The sequence below is a fragment of the Oncorhynchus clarkii genome, chromosome 17 (genome assembly GCF_045791955.1).
Source record: "Oncorhynchus clarkii lewisi isolate Uvic-CL-2024 chromosome 17, UVic_Ocla_1.0, whole genome shotgun sequence".
NCBI classification, from domain to species: Eukaryota; Metazoa; Chordata; class Actinopteri; order Salmoniformes; family Salmonidae; genus Oncorhynchus; species Oncorhynchus clarkii.
In genome coordinates, this window is record NC_092163.1 from 39989929 (window position 1) to 39995614 (window position 5686).

At 40.0% G+C, this 5686-nt stretch overlaps 1 pseudogene; it reads left to right on the forward strand.

Moving 5' to 3' along the window:
* Positions 1–549: 549 nt before the first annotated feature.
* On the forward strand, positions 550–4913 carry LOC139369987 (protein B4-like; annotated as a pseudogene).
* Positions 4914–5686: the final 773 nt, after the last annotated feature.

Genomic DNA, 5686 nt, shown 5'->3' on the forward strand with positions numbered 1-5686 from the left:
GGCCATAAAGATCATCAAGGACAACAACCACCCGAGCCACTGCCTGTTCACCCCGCTATCATCCAGAAGGCGAGGTCAGTACAGGTGCATCAAAGCAGGGACCGAGAGACTGAAAACAGCTTCTATCTCAAGGCCATCAGACTGTTAAACAGCCACCACTAACATTGAGTGGCTGCTGCCAACATGGCTGCTGCCAGCACTTAAATATTGTGTCTTGCCCTTTCCCCATCTGAATGGCACACATACACAATCCATGTCTTTAACCTGTCTCCTCCCCTTAATCTATTTACTGATTTAAGTGGCTTTAATAAGTGACATCAATAATGGATCATAGCTTTCACCTGGATTTACCTGATCAGTCTATGTCATGTTAATGTTTTGTATACCCAGTGTATACAGCATCTCATGGAAGGATGAAATCGTATGGATGAATTCATCAAAATAACGTTATTATTGAAAATATGTCAATCATTATTTGAATATTTTGGTAATCCGTTGTTTTGTCTGGTAGCCCAAAAAGTTACATATTGCAGCTTAAAATTAATAATAATGATACTGACCTTTGGCTTTGAGGAACTGGAAGGTATCTAGACATAACAAAATGGGGTCATTATCATGCTCTTTTTACCACTATGAAAAATAAGAAAACATGAGATGGGATCACTTTACACAAGCTGGCGAAGCAGAACAGTCTGTAATGCATTCACAACCATGTTATCAAGCTGTGGTCATTCTTATCTGTACAAAATGTAAAATAATGACAGAGAAATATAAATCAATAGGATGATCAATGGAATAAGACACTCTTATTATAACCATAACATGTTGAAATATTAAGAGTTCCTAAAGTAAAAGACTAAAAGAGGGGAAAGAAGAATGGAATATCCTGTAGCACAAACAGATGGAAGGAAAAATAACTCACCAAAAAGGAGGATGAGCAAAAACAGACGACCAGCCATATCAGGGATGAACAATGTCATTTTTAGACAGCTACATACATACTGTTAGTCTGACTTCACAGAAGATGGTGGTAGTGACTGGGACAAAGATTAAATGTTTCAATAGAACAGCAGATGTGGAGCTTGTTCACAGGAAAACCACAGATGTCTCATATGACAACTGTGGGCTAATGTCATGTTGCAGAGGACAAGGAGGCTGAACATTGAGAATCATTTATCGGTAATTATTTTTAGTTTCTAAAGCTACCTGTCTTTAACAAATTGCATTTTGTATCATTATTGCAGGCAATTCAATTTTGAAAACCAACAAACTAACTTGTCTTTCGGAGAAAAATATTTATCTTCGACTTTTTGTTTTAAGTTTTTAACAGCTGCACAATGTTTAACTACAAAAACCCTGCATTTGTGGTTGAGAGTTTTAGAATCTTTAAAATGTAGAAGGGTTTTCATATTTAATTTATGTTTGGTGAGTCACGTTTAATAATATGCCAGAGCAGTGAAGGTAAACTGATAAACGCAGTAAAGGAAAGGATGGATGGAAGGAAGGAACGGAGGAGAGAAGAAAAAGCGAGTTCACACTACTCCGACTGATCAGTTTACCTTTAATGCTCTGACTAATACCTACATTTCAGCGCCCGTTCAGATAAACCGCGTGCTTTGCTTGAAGTGCATAACATTGAACCTGTGTAGGCTGAGAATGCAGTTGCTGTTTTTAAACTAACGTTTTTATATAGCCTAACTTTGATATTAACCGTTTGATCATGCTACCTAAAAAAAAAGCACCAGCCGCTGAAGAAGTAACGGATATTTGGTCAGATTACGGTTGGTACATTTGTCAATTTCATTGTTAGAATCCAGCAAAGCACCTGCTGTGGCACGAACAACTCCTCTTCATCCACCCACGATGGTGTTGGTTAATGAAGCGCTGAAGGAGTTGGACTCTCGAATCGTCTCATCACAGGCCATTCGCGGCTACATAACAGAGAAATATCCATCTGTGGACCTGATGAGGTTGAAGTACATGACACGCAAGACCCTGAAAATAGGAATCGAGGGCGGGGTGTTGGTGAGGACATCAACTCGATAGCAAACGGCGCACAGGGGAGGTTTCGGGTAAGTGACCCATTCATGTCTAAATCTTATTCAAAGTAAATGCAGTGTTTCCAGATTTCTATGAAATATGACCTATAATTTACAACATGAGTGAAATGGTTTTCCTTCCCAAAAATTGTAATTGAGTATGTTAAAGCAGCATTCCTGTTTGAATAGTGTTTTTTATTCATATATTACTACATTGGGCAATTAAATACACTTTCCAGTGGCACACTGACTCACGTAATGATGAAGCCACCATATGCTACTACTCACGGTGATGGCCAATGCGCTCTTCTGGCTAGAGGAGCAATAGCCTATCTCAAGATGAGCTACTTTGAAAAACAGTGCTGCTGGTCACTAAAAATTGGAAGTTGAGAAATATATTGGTTCTAGAGACAGTCTTCTATTTTTAGCAGTAGACATTTGATTTCCAAACTATGTTTTTCAAACTATGTAATTTTTATATTGAAATGTGCAAACAGACAGCTGCTACCAACTACATATCATCCATGGATGGCAGTTCAGTTCAAATCAGAACTGGCAGCCATTGCTAGTGTACCCATGAGTTTCCACTCAAAATGCCAGGGTAAGAGGATCCAAAAATCGATGTATTATGTCTATGGCCACAACACAACAAGCTGTACATTTTGGCATGCATGCTGCCCAAATTGCAGCCTTCCAGACTGTAGGCAACCAGTAACTACCAAAATAAAGGAAACATTTGAATAAATGATGGACAATGTTTATGGTGTGTGTCGGGTGCGTCCTGTCATGGTTTAGATCAATTTTTAGAATTTATGCCAAGGCGCATTGAAGCTGTTCTTGCAGCTGGTGGAGGCCAAACACCCTTTTTAACACACTTTGTTGGCGTTTTCTTTATTTTGGCAGTTACCTGCATGCTCTTGTGATAAAATTGAATCCAGTTATTTTTGAGAAGCTATTGATCCTCTGTGGCTAAATATGTTCTCTGGTGTATTTTGAACATTGAGAACAGGTTCCCTTGGTTGGTTAAAAAATAATTCATTTGTTTGTTTGCCTCTTGGACCCAGCACCTGACTCACATCATTGACCAGTCACATTTAGTTATTATGCAGTTTATTTTTTCAGTTACCCAAACCTCTCCTCCCTCCATCTGATGATTAGCAGAGTGGCAGTAGGAAGCTGTCTACACTCATTGAGAGCAGGCTCCTGAATCCTTCTGTGGTTTGCGGTTGCAGTAAAAAATAATACTACATATCTAATATGTACTGTAAAATGTATGTATAAATTTGTGACCTTTTTTCTGCTTTCTGGGCCCAGGGGCTTCAGCCAAGAGAAGCACCTTTGTTAATCCTGATGGGGAAACGCGTTGAGATTTTCCAGCTAATTGTCTGAAATAGGTTAATTACTCAAGGCTTTGATTGAGTGCACACTAGTGCCACCTGCTGGTCATCGAATTTAGAGCAGCCAAATTATTATAGATTATGTCCCACACCCCATAGAGTGTGTGTGCAGTGTAGCCTTTTTGTCTTCTACCAATCAGGTGGTTGTTCGACGAAACAAAGCTTTTGATGTCATTTATCACGTGCTTGTGATAAGGTGATATGTGCATCGGCACACTACGATTTCAACGCTTACCTCAGAGCTCAGGCATCAAACATAACATCACTATACCGGATGAGTCCACAACTTTATTTAGATACAAATGAACAGAATATAATTTTCTTTAAAGTGAGATCTCCACTGGACAGTTACTTTAATAGGCTCCTTGTGGCAACTAGGCTTTGTTAACCCAAGTCATTAAATCAAGAATAATGTGATCCAAGGTGAATGGACTTTATTTTCTGAATTTGGTAGTAGCTTACCTGCCAAATGAGCCAAACTTCATGGTACCAGTTTTGAATATAAAGTGGTGTGTTTATTAGACAAGTCAACATTATATGACAAACATATTGATCATGGGCTTGCTGTTTAATATAATGTAGCTCAACGTGTGATCACTCTCCCTTGCCAGCTGGCAGTCAGGGGTAGGGTCAAGGAGCCCAAGCCAAAGGCCACTGAGAACACTGATCCCAATGTGGGGAAGGCTGCCAAGGTTGGAGCCAAGAAGACTAAGAACAAGGAAGCCGGTAAACTGAATCCACTGAATTGATTGTGCTCATCACTCCTAGGATTTAGACATCACCCTATAATCTGCCCAATTGTATGGGATCATTGTTATTGAGCTACACCCATTGCAATGGAGAACATTTAACATTGCTCATTCAATGACTTGTATGGGTATCTCTCTTCTCCTCATTGTGTCTATGATTGCATGCATACACACACATCACTAACTCTTGTCTCTAGAAGCTGAGAAGAAAAATGTTACAGCCAAAAAGCAGAAGGAGAAACCTTCAGAGGCAAGTGTGGTTTCAGTTATGTTCTGACTATTGGTTATAGGGACTTTTTTTTACACTTTTGTCATGGGGACTGTTCCCTATTTGGGCTTTACCATGGTTGAATTGAATCTCATATTGAATCTCATGTTTTAAATGCTGCCACAAACTAGCAGCATTGCAAACCTGTCATTTTCATCTTTCAGGATGAAAACTCAGGAAGCCCGCAAAAGCATCTGCTTCCAAGGTGGCCCCTGCTAAGAAGCTCAAGTCAAAGAGGACAAAGGGGCAGAGAGGACAGCTGAGGATCAACCCAAAGCACAGAAGACTACCAAGGGTGAAGGGGCAGCCAAGAAGGGTGCAAAGGCCCAAGCTTTCCAGAAGCCTGTAGAGGGTGATGAAGGGGACACTGCTGCTCCTGAAGCTAAAACCACAGGGAAACGAGGCAAGAGGGCAGCAGCAGAGTGACTGCACTCCTTTTATCCACTTTGTATGTTTTTAAATAAAGCAGTTTTTTGTACTACTTGTTTGTGGCATTTAAGTGTAGACCTAGCTGCTGTAAAATGTAATCTCCACTTTTCCTGTAGATAAGTGTTGGTGGTTGCTAGGGGTTTGTAAAGATGTTTAATGATTCACTGATGCAAGTTTATATATACAAAAAAAAAATATATATACACAGTATGTATGTATATATATATATATATATAAAGCTGTTAAGTTCTTGTTTCTTGCACCTGCTTAATCAGTACCCTCTTCTGCCAGATTAATTGTATCACTAGTACAGTGACTTCACGGTTCCTGGAAAATATTGATGGTTGATGGTTGTTTTCTACACAGTCAGGACTTTGTTGTTCATCCATCATAGGTTGATGACCATGGCACGATTCGTTGGGGAAATCTGGTACAGTGAGTGTGCAGATGGTTGAGATCCATCTGAGCCTGGAACACACTGGACATGACGTCTTGGTACCAGTCTCCTGAGGGACGACCCTGATACTGGTCTTTCACTGTTCTCTCCACCATGGAATTTTTGATGCTGCTGGTTTGTGGTAGCAGTCTTTCTATACAGTTAGAACTAACCATCTCAAAACAAACATTTCCCATAACTATGAAGCTATGGGAAGTTATTCAAAACTTTTCTGTTATGGGTCAGTGCCCACAATTGTGCAATGCAACATGTTGTACCACTTCAGTTTGTCCACAAGGGGGTGCAATAACTAATTGGGTCTTCAGTTTGGTATTCAAAGGTACCCAACCCAGAGCATTGCTGTCCGC